Source organism: Nomascus leucogenys, chromosome 13 (genome assembly GCF_006542625.1).
Source record: "Nomascus leucogenys isolate Asia chromosome 13, Asia_NLE_v1, whole genome shotgun sequence".
NCBI lineage: Eukaryota > Metazoa > Chordata > Mammalia > Primates > Hylobatidae > Nomascus > Nomascus leucogenys.
In genome coordinates this window covers 49535561-49553822 of record NC_044393.1, presented here as the reverse complement: position 1 = coordinate 49553822, position 18262 = coordinate 49535561, and the positions used below count along the sequence as shown (strand labels likewise).

Below are 18262 nucleotides of genomic sequence, written 5' to 3'. Positions count from 1 at the left end.
CAAACATTGCTATTTTTAGCTATTTAGTAATTGTGTACGATTTTTTAAAATAATGTTTATTTACTGTTTTGTACTGTTAAGTGATACAACCATACTATGTTATAATTCTATTACTTAATTTATCTGTTTTAGGTAATATACTTTGACTCCACACTGTTACAGATGATGCAGTCAATATTGTACCTACAGGTTTCTACATATGGTAGTTACATATTTGTTTGCTTTTTTTTTGAGAAATCACTAAAATTCTTCCTGCATTACTCTCCCAATTTTTTTGTTATTTGTATATTTTTAATTGTCAGGGCATATATAATTTATTTTGGACTTTTTCATCTAATCCACACATTTCCTTTAGTCTTAGTTCTACTAAGTATATTAAGTGCTTATCACCAGCCATTTGCTAAAGTTTTCCCTGTCATCCTTGATTGGCTGAAGTTCAGTCTCTCCTACGTGAGCAGTATTTCTTGAGTTGTGGCACATTCTATATTGTTTGTGGCTTTATACTTAACAAATATCTTGGCTGGACATGAAATCCCCGGCTTAAACTTTGTTTCCTTGAGTATTTCAGAGGTGTTGTTCCACTAACATCTAGGGCTGAATACAAACAAGGAGAAATCAAAGGCCAGCCTGAGTTTTTTTCCTCCTGTAAATAATACGATCTTTTTGGTTGGCCATTTAAAAGATGTGTTTCGTATCAATTTACTAGAATATGTCTTAAGTACATATATCCAGAGTACGTAGCAGAAAGATATGTCTCAGCATTGACTGAGTTTTTACTGCTACATAATATATGCTTTCAATAGATATGGTTATTCTTTTCTGTTTTTAACATTCTTTCCCCTCAAATTATATTTTCAAATATTTGTTCTGTTCTATTAGTTTTGGTTTTGTCTTTCATGGACTCTAATTATGAATATATAGCTTCTGCCTTGTCTGGTTTATGTACCTATCATTCTTCCCTAATTCTATATATAACCCATTTTAATTTTGATTTCTTGTCTTACCTCATTTATATCTTCTATCTCTTTGCTGTGTTTTCTTCAGTGTCTATTCTCATGAGTCTCCTCTGTGTAATTCTTTTATATTTCTGTGATTTTAGTTTGTTTTGTTTGTGGTTTTAGTTTGTTTCTTCCACTTCACTGAATTCTGCCAATTGAAATTCTATTTCCTCCCACTGTCTTGAGTTCTTGCACTTATGATTCATGGTCTTCCTTCATAGTAGTAAAAGCTTTATTACAATTTTCAATGCATAGTAAAACTTTAGGTGACAGCTTTCATATCTGGACTGTAGCAACGTTTTTCTTATAAATGCTCATCTATTGACAAATTTGTTGCTTTCTTTCACATTTTTTTCAAATAGGATTTTGGTATTAATTGTCTGCCAGTTTTTAAAAATTGTTTGTCTATGAAAGAGTTGTTTTTTCCTAGACAAGCTTTTGTGCACAAATTTCCTAGGTAAGTATGCATATGGCTGGGGAAGGCAGAATGGTGTGTGTATGTGTGAACGTGTGTATATGAATGTCCAGAAGTGGCTTTGGGCTTCATAACTCAATAAATCTAGTCTTTTATGTTAAACTCTGATACAAACTTGCATCCCTAGGATGGCCATTTACCTGAGGTTTCAGGAAAGGAACCAGCACCAGTCCTGGATCCTGGAAAAGCTCTTAGCCATTTTGTTGAATATGGGAACTCTGGCACAGGGTCATCCTTGGAAGTTAGAACCTACTGTGTGAAGCAAACACCTACTATAAAAATTATATAATTTTTATATAAACTATAGCCAGTGAACTTGACCATTTGTCTGCATCTGAATACACAAGACTCTATTGGAAAGATCCTTAAGTCTGGAGTTACATAGAGGGTAAATTTGAGCACATAGCACTTATGTCGTAAGTATTGGGTCAAGAAATACCTGAAATACATATAGGGTCAGAGAAAATTACTTTAATTTTTGTATCGGGCAGTAATACTCAGTGGAAATAAATGTTTTGGCATTAAATGGACCTGGATTTGATTCAAGTTCTAAGCATAAGATCATGAACAAATTAGTAAAATTACTGGTTGGCAGCATATCTGATTCATAAGTGAAGTTTAATAAATGTCGGTTTCCTTCATTCTCCACATTGACATTCGTAGAAATAATGAGTTGTGTTTATTTTAAAAAAAAAAGCACCCTTAAGCAAGAGGTGATAGTTCTTGGATTGAGTATCTGTTGGACAAGATGATAGAAGAATACAAGTGAAGAACAATTTGGTTAATCTCTGCACTCAGAATCTGGTGCAAAGAGGGCTTTACCAACAAAAATAAAAAGAAGTCATATTTTCCTGTCATTTGAAATGCCTTTACCTTAGAAAGGTGATAGTTCATAAATATCAACCCTCCTGTTTAAGGAAGCAGTGTGCAGTTATCTGCAGTGGCCAGTAGAACCTAGTTCATGAAGACCAGGATGGGGATCCTATAACAAACTGTGATGAAACCTGGTCTTGGTCTTTCAATCACTTGAAAATCCCACAAGTTGAAGTTCTAACAGGTTGAAATCCTCAGTTGAATTTCCAACAGGTTGAACTGATGTGCACTTCCAATGTCTGTCTTAACTTCTTCCCCAGTATTTTGGTAAGCTGCTGGGTACCCTACATTATTTTGCTGCAGAAAGGAGAACTGGGTAACTTCTTATACCCACCTTCATGCTATCTTGGCCCTGGGACTAGAGTTCTGTTCCTCAGCTCCAGATCCACTTGTTTTCACTGTCTCGTCAGTGAACTAACTTTTCTTGAACTTGTGCATTACCTTTCTGGTTTACTTGTACTGTAACGGAGGCTGATTCTCAATGAGAACTCCACAAGAGGGCATACCTACCTACTAGGTTCCTCCCTCTCTTGGTCTCACATACTAAACTCACTTTAAAATGATACATTTAAGAGCGTTGTAAGGCAATTTGATGGAAACAGTAATGAGCCAGAAATTTCAGTTCTTCCCGTTAAACCTTGACAAAATTGGATCATCAGAAAGCGAAGGGCCTAGGCCTTGTTATTTGTTCTCTGCAAGAAGAAGTCAGTCCCCTGTGTTAAAATAGAGTATTATGCTCTCAGTATTGTTAGATCCTCAGTAAAAGAAATGTCCATTGAACGAAGTGCATCTTTTTCAAAACTGTAGTTGAAGACATGGTCTGTTCTGTGTCCCAATATCCCTTACAGAAGAACTAACAAAGTGGGTTTTATCTTTAAGTCAATTTCAAGATAGTTTTTCTCTGTAAAATTATTTAGATGCTTTTTTACTATGCAATTAAAAGGATATAGCCAAGAAACTCTTCTTAATCTGATATTCCAGAAAATTTAGAATCACATACAGTGCTTATGTACTTGTAATTTAGTCAATTCAGATAGCAAGTACCACATATTATTTTGCTTCTCTTAGGTTACTTATTTATTTTACTTTTTCTTCATGTTCAAAACACTAGTCTCTTCACTAATTATCACGAGGAAGCACTTTATTTTATTTATTTATTTATTTATTTTTGAGACAGAGTTTCGCTTTTGTTGCCCAAGGTGGAGTGCAATGGCGCAGTCTCGGCTTACTACAACCTCTGCCTCCTGCGTTCAAGTGATTCTCCTGCCTCAGCCTCCCAAGTAGCTGGGATTACAGGCACGTGCCAACATGCCTGGCTATTTTTTTGTATTGTTTTTAGTAGAAAGGGGGTTTCACCATGTTAGCCAGGCTGGTCTCGAACTCCTGACCTCAGGTGATCCACCCGTCCCGGCCTCCCAAAGTGCTGGGATTACAGGCCATCACGCCCGGCCCTAGGAAGGACATTTTTACATTTACAGCTTTACTGAGGCATAATTCAAATACAAAAAGTTGCATATATTTATCGTTCACAATTTTATGAACTTGAATATATGCAAATACTCATAATAACATCACCACAGTCTAAGTAATAAACATATTCAGCACCTCCAAATGTTTCCTTGTGTCACTCTGTAATTTGGGGGGGTAAAATATGGTAATATGGAATGCTTTACAAATTTGTGTTTCATCCTTTCACAAGGGCCATACTAATCTGGGTATTATTATAATTTTAGTGTATGTGCTACTGAAGTGAGCACCATGAGGAACCACTTTGCATATCCTAATATGAAAGGACATGAATAAAGCTATCTATGTATTTCACAGACACTTTTAGATTTGACACTTTGCATCTAAGACTCCATATGAAGGAGGAAGAAGATATTTATATTTATTTTTATTATTAATTTTCACCAGCCTGATGTATTTTCTTTAAAAAAAAAAAGGCATTGGCTCCAAATTGGCTAATTATTATTTTTTAATTTTGAAAGTAATATATATTCTGTTAAAAATATTAAATTGAAAATTCCACTACCCCTAATTTCCCTGATTCTGCCCCCTGTAGCTAATCACTGCTAGTAGTAGTTTCTTATGTAACATTACAGGAATTGCCTTCAAATTACTTTTTAGTTTTCATTTTCAATAGATCACTTTAAAGCTATTTACAATGTAGCTAGAGTATGGATTATAAAACCAAACAAATAATTGAGGGTCACTAAACTGGCAGTCAGCACTAACAAAAAAGCAACAACACTTAATCAATTACAGCCATCCATGTATCTGTATACAAACTTGTCATGCCCGATTAACTTTACATAGAGATTGCATTTTAAAAGATATAATGTATAGACTTTTAAACTGTGGAATTTTAGATCTGAGAGTAACCTTAGACAGCCAAAAAACACATGAAGAAATGCTCATCATCACTGGCCATCAGAGAAATGCAAATCAAAACCACAGTGAGATACCATCTCACACCAGTTAGAATGGCCATCATTAAAAAATCAGGAAACAACAGGTGCTGGAGAGGATGTGGAGAAATAGGAACACTTTTACACTGTTGGTGGGACTGTAAACTAGTTCAACCATTGTGGAAGTCAGTGTGGCGATTCCTCAGGGATCTAGAACTAGAAATACCATTTGACCCAGCCATCCCATTACTGGGTATACACCCAAAGGACTATAAATCATGCTGCTATAAAGACACATGCACACGTATGTTTATTGCGGCACTATTCACAATAGCAAACACTTGGAACCAACCCAAATGTCCAACAACGATAGACTGGATTAAGAAAATGTGGCACATATACACCATGGAATACTATGCAGCCATAAAATAGGATGAGTTCATGTCCTTTGTAGGGACATGGATGAAACTGGAAAACATCATTCTCAGTAAACTATTGCAAGGACAAAAAACCAAACACCGCATGTTCTCACTCATAGGTGGGACTTGAACAATGAGAACTCATGGACACAGGAAGGGGAACATCACACTCCGGGGACTGTTGTGGGGTTGGGGGAGGGGGGAGGGACAGCATTAGGACATATACCTAATGCTAAATGACGAGTTAATGGATGCAGGAAATCAACATGGCACATGGATACATATGTAACAAACCTGCACATTGTGCACATGTACCCTAAAACCTAAAGTATAATAAAAAAAAAAAAAAAACTATGAGAGAAAAAAAAAAAAGAACTAAATTACTGTTACTTCCTAATTTTATAGGTAAGGTAAGTAAGTGAGGACTGGATAAACTAGTTCAAAGAGATGAATCCAAATCCCTTGACCCCCAACTATATATGAGACAATGTCAAACTCTGTGAACTAGAGATGTAACAACTAACTATGGATCCTCAACAACTTAAACGACATAAAAACACAGCTACAAAACACTAAACTGGTTAAAAAAAAAAGTACAATGAATCAATACTAATTACATCAATAACATCTGAGGACCAGTATTACACTATGAATAACAGAATTAGTTACTCCCAAGATGTTTACAGGCTAGCTAGGAAGGTAAAACATAAACATGTTTTAGAAATCTAGCAATGCAAAGAGAAATGAGTACAAAATAACTTATAAGATTGCTGTAGAAATGGGCAATTGCTATAGGAATGAATGCTATAGGGATGAGAGGCAGGAATAACTTGTGAATAGTGATGGTGTCATGGAGGAGGTGGCATTTCAGTCAGGTTTATAGGCCACATAAAAGAAATAGGATTTCTTATGCCAATAAAAATAGATATAAACAAAGGTGCAAAAATAAGAAAGTTTCTGGTGTGTTCAGAAGACAGTGAGTACCTGAATTCAGATGTAACTTCGGATTTGTACATGCGACAGTTGACAGTATTAAATGGCAGGGATGCTTTGGTGGATGGAAGACTAAATGGCATTCTTAGGAACTTGCATTTTACCTTGCAGGTAACAAGAAGCCACTGAAAGTTACTAGGGAATAGGGTAATATAAATGTGGCATTTACCTGGGTGACTCAGGTAAAGCATACATTAGAGAATTGGGGTTAGGGTAAGAGTTGATATTAGGGGAGTCAGTTAAGAAGTGATCCCCAATAGTAGTGCTTGGGTACTTGTGGAAAACAATCCCTCTTCTGATGAAGACTGCCCTGTCTTTAATTTCTCTGGGTAACTATGAGAGACAAATGATCTCAAATGAGTAGATGATCTGCAGGTTGACTCCAAGAATGTCCATATCCATCTATTTATACATACTGTTATGGGTTGAATTGTGTTCTCCTAAATGCATATGTTGAAGTCCCAACTCCTAGTACTTCAGAATGTCACCCTGTTGGGAAACAGGATCACTGCAGACATAATTAGTTAAGATGAAATCATACTGAGTAGGGTATGCCCCAATCCAATATAACTCATCATGTCCTTATGAAAAGGAGAAATGTGGGCACAGACACATACATCAGGAGAGCACCATGTGAAGATGATGGAAGAGATCAAGTTGATGCTCCCATAAAACCAAGGAGCACCACAGATTGACAGCAAACCAGCAGAAGAGGCATGGCATAGATTCTTTCTCACAGGACTCAGAGGGAACCAACCCTGCTGACAGTTTGATCTTGAAATTCTATTCTCTAGAACGGTGAGAAAATAAATTTCTGTTGTTTAAGCCACTCAATTGTGATACTTTGCTACAACAGTCCGAGCATACTAATGCATGCATGAACACTAGAATCTAAGAACCCAGGAAGACACCAAGTCTTAAGTTTGGATTTTGATGTTCTCTTGAGTGCAAAAAAATGCTATTAACTAAATTTGCTAAGTTTCAGAATTGAGAAATTCTCGTAATACTTGTTTCTTGGATGTGTTCTAAAAAAATCTAAGAATTATGAAGAAGAAAAATTGGCAATTTAAAATAAACTTTGTTAAAAATAAACTTTGAGGCTAAATCACTTCTTGGTTCTGAGGACTCTGTGTGATAGTAACAGCTTTTTGAAATATGTAGTCATAACCAGCATCTTAAGTGTATGCCTGAGTTCAAGATTTTCATTCATTTTGCATTCCCTATTTCCTAGCCAAGAAAATCACCCCTTATCCATTATTTCCACTGTTGCACAGAAAACTGCCAAATGTGAAGAGGCGTATTAAATGTAAAAAGATTACCAAATGATCTGGCAATAACTTCCATTGTTAAGAATGCTCATAGGTAAACCATTTCTACATTTTTCTCTTCTTAAAATTACATTTTACTAATCAGATTAAAGGAAGAATAGACCTTTAAGTTAGATGGGATGAACAAAAGAATCCATAATTTTTGAGGGAAAAGTAATACCCAACACTTAGGTTTTTTTGTAAGGTTGCCATTTTGGCCTAATTAGTAAAAAGAAACCATCATTATTGTTTTCATTTTCTTATGAGTCCTTCCTTCAGCTCACTTCCTACTTAATTAAGAAATCACTTATTAACACACATAGTTTCATTTCTTCCCAACTATCTTTGCAAATACTCACATAATTTCCTATGAACATTTCACCACTCATAAAAATCAATCCAGTTTTGAGGTTTTGTTTTCAGGGTATAAAATTTATGATGAAAGTACTTTACCATGAGTTTTTCCCTTCTTGTTTTCAACATGTGATGGGATAAATTTCCCTAAACAGCTTTTGATTCTGATTTATCTTGCTCATCAGACTGTTACAGCATCAATCCTTTTCTAGGCACTATTTTATCTTGCTCATCAGACTGTTACTGCATCAATCCGTTTCTAGGCGCTAAGGCTCTCTGCAACTGTACTGCCCTCTGTACTGAGTCTTTCTTCAGTTCTCTGATCCACTAATTCTCTCAACAAAGTCTGTGCTTCTGGTAGTATATTTATCTTATGGTTTGCTGAACCCTCTATACTCCTGAGTTATTGCACTTCCTCCAGTTTATTACTGCTGGAATACTTTCCATTCCTATGGCCAGGATCCCATGTTCAACCTTTCCTCACACCTTATCTGGTTTTCTTAGGCAGAAATGATCTCTCCTTTTGCATTCTTAGAGCTGTTGTTCACACAATTACACAATGGTTTGTAGGGACGTGTCCTATACAATTGATTATTGCTCATTGAATTCACATCTGTGATAACAGCTCTAATACACTATTATAGTAGATCTTATGTGAGCATAGAGACTCCAGCTGTCTTGAACACCCTGAGTCACTGTTTTTCAGATTCCCTGGAAATGTTGTCATTTCTTTATGCGTGGCCATGATCTCATCAATTCTTGACTCCAACAATCCCCACCTTTTTTATGTTAATTCGAGAGTATTCATCTTTACCTTTTTAATTTTGCCCTAACATGGCTTGAACAATGTTTTATTTTACAAGGAGCCTGTTCCATAAATATCTGTTGGTTGAAATAATGAATAACTGAATGTCTTTCTGTCATGTCAACGTCTTGTAGAAAAATAGCACACTAAAATCATAACCAAAAAGATATGTCAAATCTATATTTCTTTATAATTTTATCAAATTATGTGAATACATGATCAATACTAAATGACTTCATTTCCCCTCAATCCTGCCTTAATTACTCAAGCCTCTCTGTTCTTCCACAATCCCATGATTCTTTCTGTGTTATCTTTTCTTCTTTGCCTCTGCCACACTGTGGATCATCCCTATCTTAAGCAGTTTTTTTTGTCTGCACAGCTTCATTGACATTGAGTGATCAGTTTTGCTTAGATTTTTAACTAGGCCTATGTTACACACGAATTATCTCACAGAGCTCTGGTCTTCTTCTCTTGTCACTTTCATCTTATAGCTCTTCCTTGAGCTCCGTTCCTGCACTTCCAATGTACCAGACTTCCCATGTGGAAGAGCTGTTCTCCCGTTAATTTTAACATATATCATACTGAGAAGATTCCTTACAGATATACTCTGTCTGTTTGGTAGACTTCAGCTGAAAAGTCCAAGAAACATGAATAATAAAAGCATGGATAAAACTTAAGTACAGTTATTATTTGGAAATATTTCATGTATAGCTTTGTGTGTATGGCCATAAACCTTAAACTATCCCAGGATTATATCACAGAAAAATCTTCAGTAAAATTATTAGTGTTCTATTATTTACAGATTCAATACCAGTTAGTATCATGTATACATTATCTTCTGATGACAACAAATTATCCTTAGAAATTATCAGAGGAAACTTGCACCATAAAATCTGATTATGAAGCAAACTAGTTGGTAAATCCTTTACTCTAAAAATGTAAGTCAAGAATATTAAGATATTGCATTTGATAAAATAAATAAGCATATAAGATCCAATCTTATTATTGAAATAAATAAGCATTTTTACAATCTGTGAACAATGCCTACTTAAGAGATAATGAATTTTCCAGAAATGTTTTATTTGCCCCAAAGCAAAATGCTGTCATTTAAGCAATCTTATTTCAGCTCTGTTTTAATGTGCTGCAGATCTTCTAGTTTAATTACACAAATAAAGAAAATTATAATGATATTTTTGAGTGAAAATTAACCATACCTCTGATACTATTTAATGTAATCAGAGTATGGTAGTAAGGGGAGACCATTTAATGTGTATATAAGCTCTGACATTGTCTTCATTCTATTTATTAAACTTTTTGATGCATAATTATAGTTTGGATTTGCAAGTCAGCAACATGGTAGGACAAAAAATATAACTAGTCATTATAATGACCTTGATGGTCAGATCTGCCTTATCAATTTCAGTGTCCCCAGTAACTAGTTGCCTTGCATGTAAGTGCTCAGTAACTTGTGTGTTGAATATTAATGTGAAAGAAAGTCTAGAAACTATTTTTATCTAAGTTTCTACAAATCAAAAAGATGAGTTTTCTGCTTTTTTTTTTTCTGGCCATCAGAGAAAAACAACTTCTCAGGTAAAGTGAAGCATTCATCATTTACAGCCACTTTTGATTTTTCTATTTATGTAGTTCATCACCATTTTTCCAGAAGCAAAATATTTCTAATCTGTTGTGAAAATAGGGTTTTATCATTTTTGAAGCTTTAACAACATAAAATATATGTGCATTAATCACTGTGCTCTCTTCTCTTTTAGAAAAAAATGTGCAATGCAGAGGAAGCCAACCCATTTAAGACAACAGGAGAGAACAGCAACTCTGCTCCACATCATTACTTTTGACAAGTATTCAGGAAGTCTTAAAGTATTTAGCTCAAAAAAGACACCTCTATTATGTAAGTAAAACTATTTGCACCATTATTTTTCATTCACTTTCTATGTAGTATATTATTTGTACATAAAAGAGGCTATCTTTAAGGTTTTATGGATTTATAAAATGTAACAGTGTGTTCATAATTTGTTGATTCATTCCTTTTATCAATATCCATAAAAATTTATAATTAGGTGATATTATTTCTCGGTAGGAATAGGAAGATTGTAGAAAAGGCTTAGGGATTTGTAAAATGATACAAATAAATTCTAAATACAGCATTAGCATTCATTATCTTGCAAGTGTTGTTTTTGCTTACAAGTATAACATTAGATTGGATATTAGGAAATCTGGTTGCTATTTCTATCTTGCTTTGTAACCCTGGACAAGTATTCCACTTCTTAGGATCTCAGCCTCTTACTTAGAAAAAGAAGGGATTAAATAAGATGACCTTCAAAGGTTCTTTTAGTTAATAATAATAATAATAATAGCTATCACTTACTATGTGCCAAGTTCTGATTATTTATTCCCCACATCACTCTTTGTGGTGCTGTTATTATTATTTTACCTAAAGGAAAATTGAGTCTAGAGAGGTTGAGTAATTTGGTCAAGGTCCCATGGCTTAAAAGTGGCAGTGCTAGAAGGCGAACCCAGAAGCATGGAATAATCTGCTTCCATGCTTATAATCTGTGCTCCTAACTGCCACATCCTACTGACCCTTTTCATGAAGAATATTACATGTTTCTGCTTATGGTATTAATAGGAAGTTTTATTTTTTCCCATTGGTGCTCAGGGAAATTTAGAATTAACTTTAGAGCCAATTATTTTGACTTTATAATCCTAATTCTATCACTTACCCTCTCTGTGACCTTGGGCTAGGTGTTTACATTAAGATTCTCTTTCCTCATCTGTGAAATAAGAATACTCACCACCCTCACAGGGCTGTTATTTGAGTTCAAACTAAAGATGCTCTATTAAGTAAATGTTATTATAGAACAGTCCTACATACCTAAAGAGTATCTTCAGATTTGAAAATGAAACCGTTAGTTTGATTCTAAAACCAGGAAAAGTTGTATAAAGCAAAGAAATAATATACTTCAATTTTTTTAAAATAGACCGAACTGTTGGAATGTATGCTTAATGTTAAAGAATGATTTTACATTTTCATGTAATGTCTAGCAGGCATTCAGCCAATTCTGTTTTCTTTCCTAATGTTTAAGTACAGAGGCTGATGCTGAGGCCGGAACTTGAAATTAAGACCACATAGTAGGCATTTTTAGGATTCCCATTCCTAATAACTCAGATGACACTTAAAATCAGACCACTGCTGAACTGTGAGGAGTCATGAAATAAAATTAAAAAGAGAAAAGCCTGTGTGTTCCTCTAGGGTGTACCCAGTGCTCCAAAGCCTCAGAGGCCGGATTTTCTGGAAATTTGTTAATTTCAATCTTTAACCTCAGGGACATGCAAATGGTCAAGATTGTCTGGTAATGATACAACAGTTTTTAGAATCTCAGTTTTTGGTCTGCAACTTCATGCCCTCTGCCTTTTTAAAATGAATCTTTAAACAAGCACAGAATTTATTTTAGTCTTTCAAGGACATTTTGGGAACATATAATTTAACATGTTTCATATTATAAAGAAAAAAATTGCTGTGACAAAAGTGATAATAAGGACCTTGCCTAATTTTCTTATTATTACAGTTAATCAACATCAGTCCCTCTCCCACCTTATAGTTCTAATTATAGATGTTAAAAAAAATAAGGGAATGAACACTTGCATACATCTTCCTTTGAATTTTTGTGTGATGAAGGCTTAAACAAATATTTAAGAAGATGGGCTGAATGGAAAATAAATTGACAGTAGAATTAAGTTTGAGGAAGATTCAAGGATATGGATTAAACAGTCATTCTTCTTATTAAAATTTTGAATTTAGACAAGAATCACATCTCTTTGTTTTTCTACTAAGTTCTAAATACTTTGGTCTATTAAATATTTTGCTGTTTAAGTACCTCAAAAGCATCTGGAAATGAGGGAAATCTATGTCCCTTTGTTTAATTGATTGTATGAAGCAAATGGACAAACCAAATTTAAACAGTGCATTGAGAAAAGTTATAGAATATTAATTTATTTCATTTAATAAAAACAGCTCTGTTAAGTAAATGTTATTATAGAACAGTCCTACATACCTAAAGAGTATCTTCAGATTTGAAAATGAAACCGTTAGTTTGATTCTAAAACCAGGAAAAGTTGTATAAAGCAAAGAAATAATATACTACAAATTTTTTAAAGTAGACCGAACTGTTGGAATGTATGCTTAATGTTAAAGAATGATTTTACATTTTCATATATGTCTGACATTTGAAAATATTGTAGGGTTAAAGAATTTACATTAAATTAAGTAGGATTTATAGTGAATCAAATCACCATAGGACATTCTGTTTTGTCTTGTTATGCATCTGGTAAAATGCACTTGAAGTTAAAATTCTCTGTTCACAAACTTTAATGACTTATAGTTAAGTAAAACAAGACATTACAGAACTGTACCAACACAGTGATTTCAGCCTTGCTATTAACGAGCATGTTGAAACTTCTTCAAGGAAAATAATACTAGAAGCAAAACTGCATAATTTGCTTCATATTTTATGCATGCAGGAGAAAAGTATAAATAAAGAGAGCAGGCTATTCTAAGTATAATTCCATAACTACTACAGATGAATTATTATAGTATGTCAGATGTATCATTCTAGGTTGAAGTAGATTTTTTTTAATTAAAATGATTAAAACATCAAATTTAGCTCTGGTATTGTAAAAATGTACAAAATTATTACAATTCATGGAATATTTCCAAACTTTAAAAGCACTTCAATGTGAAAGATGAACACTTTCTAAAAAACATGGATCAGTCTGTGCTGTGCATAATTCACATAAGCCAAAGCATTTATCAATTGACATGTACCTTAAATCTTTCTTCCATTGCTTCAATATTTTAAAGTGCCAGGCATTGTGGTGAGTGATTAAAAATGTCCACTATTTCACTGTTTCAGTGATTCAAACTTGTATGGTCATAGGGCACAGACCTACAGGTAGATCAAAATCATTAATTCATTTATTTAAATCAAAATCACGATAATTAGCTACACTTTGTTTTTATTGAAATGTGGTCCCTTTTTAGGAATGTTGTATACTTTTCCCGCAGCACTAGAGGGTACAGATAACACCATATAGAAATTAATAATGAGAAGAATCCACCTATTGGTAAAGAATAAATGAAGCATCGTTATCTTTTGAGCAAAAAAAGAAAAAACGCATTAAGCAACACTTCATGATTATAGGACTACTAAAAATAAACCTTCGGATTTTCATAAACTCCTCACAAAGCTCAGAACATCAATTATGTGAAGTTAGACATGGATGACTCGGAGAATGCACAAACAGCTTTGTCTCATTTGGGAAAATATTAACCAAAAGGAAATTTTGGAAATGGTGGTCAACCAAGCAGAGACCACTTTGAAAACATTCTCTCTATTGGTAGATCCAAAAAGACAGCTTTCTAAAAGTCCTGGGTTTCTTGAAAATGTTTCAGGTTGGTCAGAGATTAGTAGGAAGGTCTCTTAGAGGTCATGTAGCTCAGGATTCCAGGCAGTTCTGAAATTCCAGGCAGTTCTGAAAGGAGAAGCCCAGACTCTGCTAAAGCAGAAGCATGAGGGGGAAGGTGCAGTTTGCAGTCTGGCTGTAAGCCCCACTCACACTGGGATCTCTGTTCCCGTAGTGCTATTATTACTGGAGGACTAACCTGGGCAACATATAATGTCAGGTAGAATTTAATAAAACATTATTCACAAAGAAGGTATAGTAACCATTGGTCTCAGATCCAAGACAACCTCATCCCAACAGATGAGGTTAAGAGTACAACTGACATGTTTAGATTCAAGGAAAATTCAGCTTAGATAAGCCAGTTTACAAAGTATAAGCTATACCAAGAGTGCCTCATGCTAGCTGAGTTTTAGACTTTTGAGAGTCTAAAATTGGGAGCAGAGTCTTGCAAATTGTATAATAATGCCAACTAAGTAATTTTGCTAAGCCCTTCCAGTATGCCAGGATTAGTATTTAGTATGCCAAGTGCCTTTACATACTTTAACTTATTTCATCCTCTCATCTACCCCGTGAGGTAGGTTCTCTTATCTCTATTTTAAAGTGGAGGAAACAAATACTTGGAGACTTGAAATGTGTTCCTCTGGAAAGGAGCTGCAAAAATAACAGGAGGCCTATTTAGCTCACAGGGTTTGGGCTATGACTTGCAAGAATTTAGGAGGCAACAAACATAGTGGTCCTGGAAATGTCTTCTACCAACAGCCCCCCAGCTGCCTAGGACCTCCAGGTCGGGATGCAGCTCAGAGTCTAGGGAGCACTTCCACCCCCTCCTCTTCTCAGCCCTGGCAGGGTGGTTTCCCAACACCCTCAACACATTCACGATGAATGAGAGGAGCTGACACTGTCTGTGACCACTTTCTCTTCAGCCATGGAGAAAGCCCTGCTGTCTCTGGCTGTGGCATCTTCTCCCAGATCCCTTAATCAACAACTCCCAGAGCTTCCAGACCCAAGATACATTTTGGAACCCCAGGACAATCCTGAACTGTCACCCGCCCTGGTGTGTGCCCTTTGCTGCTGCTGCTTTGGAATCATCTCCTGCAGCTATGGCCACCACTGCTTCAAGGCAGTGATGTTTCTCTCAGGCCTGCTGTCTGGAGCTCTGGTGATCTTCCTGCTCTTTCACAAGGAGCAGGTGCTGGAGATACAGCTGAGATTGGAGGTGAGCACAGGCATCACACTGGGCATTGGACTCTTCTGCAGCCTGGTCACCATGTTGATTTGCAGTGTTGGGCTCTTCCTGATTGGTCTCCTTCTAGGTCTGAACCTGGATGCTGGGACTCTGCTGGGCACTGAGTCCATCTACCAACCACTTTCACTGGGTGCTGGCAGGGGGTGGTGGTGGGGCTGGAACTGCTGGGAGCCCTGCTTATGCTTCAGTGGCCATGTCCATTCATAGTTCTGGGCACAGCCCTGCTGGGTGCTACGGTGCTAGTGGCTTGTGCTGACTTCTTCCTGGAGGGTCTGGCACTGGGCAGTTGGCTGGGTCAATGCTAGCAGGCACTTCCAGCCTTGCCTCCTTTCTGCTGGTATAGCTAGATTTTATTGGACTCCTGGCCAGCCTCGGGGGCTTCTAGGGCCCTGGCCCAGTGGAAGCTCATGGCTAAGGAACATGGAGGCCATGCTAATATGATCTTGAGCTACCAGCAAAGGGGTCTCCAACTCCTTTGGATCTATCAACAAGAGGCCAAGTAGCACCAGACCGCCTCTGGGGTGGGGCTTTGTGAAAGTAGATATAGGTGTCAGCTCCCTTCCAACACCCAGAGCCCTGCTGACAGTCTGGCTCCAAGTTTTCTCCAGAGTCTTTGAGAGAACCAACTGGAACCAGTCCCTGAGGCCACAGTCCCCCACACTGATCTGGACCTGGGTTCTGATTGTGGTCCCAGTGTTCCCCTCACAACACCCTCTGGTTCTATGCAGACCTAAGCCTAAACTTCCAATTTTGCCTCCACCCCTAGTTAGAGCCTGAGAATACTAGGTGGGCAGGGCTTGGGCCCACAGAACCCACACACAAACTTACCCACTTCTTGGACTTGGGGATAGGATCTGTGCTTCAGCCCAGACCAGCCCTGTAGGGATATGTTTCAGGACAGATAGAGAGGAATCTTGTGGGGAAGGGAAGTGTGAGTACCTACCTCTGTCCAATAAGAGAGGTGCCCTGGTCCCCAAAGAAACTCCCTCCAAATTCCTTTCAAATTCCCTCTAAATCAAGTAGGGCATTTACCCAAAAAGCCTTTTAAATGCTCACCTCAGTGTGCCTCACAATGGTAATATTAGAGGGTTTGTTTTTGTAGGATCTACAGAAAATCAGGGTACCTTAAAGGCATTTGATAGCTTACTCATGGAGAGAAGGGCACAGAGGAGCTCCAGGATATCCCAACTCCTAAGCCATTCCTTAGTGAGTAGTTGGGTTTCTGGCTGGCTTTTTCCACTGGACCCAATAGTTGTAAGCCCCCTTCTCCCACCTCTGTTGGTATCACTATCTTTCATGGTACTTCCCTTTCTCTCCTTCTCCACCTGAGGAATACCACAGGGCATTGGCCCACATGCCAGAGTCTTGCCCTTTTACCCAAAGCAGCCTGGCCTTCAGGGCTGCATGGGAGAAAAGTGCCTTCCCTACCTCTCACTGTGGGTGACATTCATTTCCTCTTTAACCAGAACTTTGTTCCTGCCACTAACCCATTCAGATTCCTCCCCCTCTCACCCTCCTGCCCAAGATCTGTCCTCTGGTTCCCTAGACAGCATAAAAGAAGACATATTCTTCCCCTGGGGAGCAAGGCTATGATGGGAGAGAGGAAAAACATGGGAGCATGTGAATAAAATGGCATTGAATACTGAAACAAACAAACAAACAAACAAACCAAAAAACAAAAACAAAACAGGAGGGGAGAGAGTAGGAAAATTAAGGAAAAATCACTAAGGTGTTAGAACTTTCTCTGCTGATCTCTGTGGCCTTGTAGCTACTAGTTTTATGGTTTCCTTCACTTTCTAGTGGTGTTAGAGGTATACATTTTAAATTATAACTACATTTAAAGAAGTAAGTTCATTGCAACTGATCAGGACACAGTCAGAACCCACAGTCAACTCAATGGAGAGACGTTACTTGAAAGGCAACCCAGATAGTTGCAGGGCCTTTCACACAATGTGTTTGTCACTGCCATGACTTTTTGTTTTGTTTTGTTTTGTTTTGTTTTCCTAAATCAGATAGATAGACAGATAGAACATAGATAGCGTTCTACCTATTTTTATCAATCTCTATTGATTTAAATACAATAACCACTGTGCGTATCAAAACCCCCTTATTCTTTGTGAAGTAATTAGTTATACTGACAAGACAATAGTCAGATACACAAATATTTTAAGATATCAGAACTTCCTATTTTGAAAGAGACAATTAACATATTTGAGAAATTAATATTTTCTGCCTTTTGTAGGTAAAATGATGTCTTTATATGTAATCATGCCATATAGAAGCATATTAACATGTTATTTTAAAATTAAATTCTTTGTAGAAGATATTACAAACAGTATCTAGAAAATAACCAGAAATAAAAATGCCCATACATACATTTACAGCATCCATCTTGCTTAGAGGATATAATTTTGTTTTGCCTACTGTACTTTGACAATAGTATTCATAGGAAGTGTACAATAATAATATGTGAAATAGGTTATATGAAAATAGGTTAATTCATAAAGCATAATTGTTTATAGTATTTAGGAATTTAAAATATCACATGTATTATAGAGCCAGAACTTCAAACAATCATTAGTTAGAATGATTTTCTGTTGAGTTCTTATTCTGGAATTGCTAATAAATAACATGCTATGTTACAAATCTCTCAGACCCCACAATAATCTACATCAGCAATCAATATTAATAAGAATAGTGGACATGCATCTATATTCAGTAAGTCACGACTTCTGCAGTATTTACTCTCTAAAATTTAAACATTAAGGAAGAAAAACAGAAAAGTATTTAAGAACGAAAAGCAAAAAGAGTTTCCAAATGTTTCCTATTTACAGCATTAATTTTTAGAAAAGACATGTTGATCTTGATCTTAGAATGTTCTCAGTTTCCAAAGCCTTGATATTTTA

At 36.3% G+C, this 18262-nt stretch overlaps 1 protein-coding gene and 1 non-coding gene across 13 annotated transcripts in view; both read right to left on the bottom strand.

The window, feature by feature from the left end:
* Positions 1-18262, bottom strand: part of MAGI2 (membrane associated guanylate kinase, WW and PDZ domain containing 2) — a 1476658-nt gene that overhangs the window by 1369371 nt on the left and 89025 nt on the right. The gene's annotated exons all lie outside the window — the stretch shown is intronic.
* Positions 4000-4103, bottom strand: LOC115838093. The gene has a single exon (XR_004033142.1). It is a non-coding gene; the product is annotated as a U6 spliceosomal RNA (small nuclear RNA).